Raw genomic sequence first — 1,136 nt, 5'->3', positions numbered from 1 at the left:
TATGCACACCCATGTTCATCATAGCACTATTTACAATAGCCAAAAGATGGAAACAACCTAGGTGTCCATCAACTGAGGAATGGATAACCGAACTATGGTACATACACACAATGGAATACTATGCAATCCTAAAGAATAACGTAGAATCTGCAAAACGTCACGTAACATGGATGAACTTGGAGGACATTATGCTGAGTGAAATAAGTCAACAACAGAAGGACAAATATTGTATTAGTCCATTATTGTAAAAGTCAAGGAATGGTTTATATATGGAGGGAAATTTTCTTTGTTGGTTACTAGGGGTGGGAGAGGAGGGGAGGGAAACTATTAGATAGGTAGAGATAAGTACTGATTTGGATGAAGAAAAGGACAATGTACCAAATGTGAGTGATCAACATGGTGGCATTGAGGAAGAGGAAGACATAGAGAGGTACATGGGAGGTACAGAAAACAAAAATGAACCCTTTTGTACATACATTACTGCGTTGAAGTGAAGGCAAACATGGGTATACGGGTGGATAGAAGGGTGGACAGGCTGAACTATTTAGGTATGCTTATGAAGCGGGGAGCATACCCAAGATGGTACAATGGTCCTATAAGTGTATTTGTATGATTGGTAAGAATTCCCAGGTGTATAGTAGAGCTGACAAGGGACAAGGTTGTAGTCACTTCTTGGTCACCGCCAGCTACCCAGAGGGACCAAGTAGTTGAACCTGTGGGCTCGGGACCATAGTCACAGGGGACATCAAGCTCAATTGGCATAACATACTACACAAAATATTGTTCCACCTCCTACTTTGGCGAGTAGTGACTGGGATTTTAAAAGCTTTCAAGCTGTGATCTAGATGCAATGATGGGTCTCTCCTCATCCAGAGCAAAGAAGAATGAAGAAAAACAAAGATTCACAGAAACAATTAGTCCTAGCAACTGGTACACCTTGCAATCTGCAGCCTATACGACTATGACACCAGAAGAACTAGATGGTGCCCGGCTACCACTGTCAACCACTCAGAGGGGGATCTCTGTAGGAGATCCTGGATAGAGTGGGAGAACAATGTGGAACAAAACTCAAAATCATTTGAAAAAAAGAAAGGGAGACCAGGTTTGCTGGTCTGATAGAGCCTGGTGGAACCACT

Source organism: Orycteropus afer, unplaced genomic scaffold (genome assembly GCF_000298275.1).
Source record: "Orycteropus afer afer isolate SDZICR_OR568_19922 unplaced genomic scaffold, OryAfe1.0 scaffold00099, whole genome shotgun sequence".
NCBI classification, from domain to species: domain Eukaryota; kingdom Metazoa; phylum Chordata; class Mammalia; order Tubulidentata; family Orycteropodidae; genus Orycteropus; species Orycteropus afer.
This window is presented reverse-complemented; position numbering follows the sequence as displayed.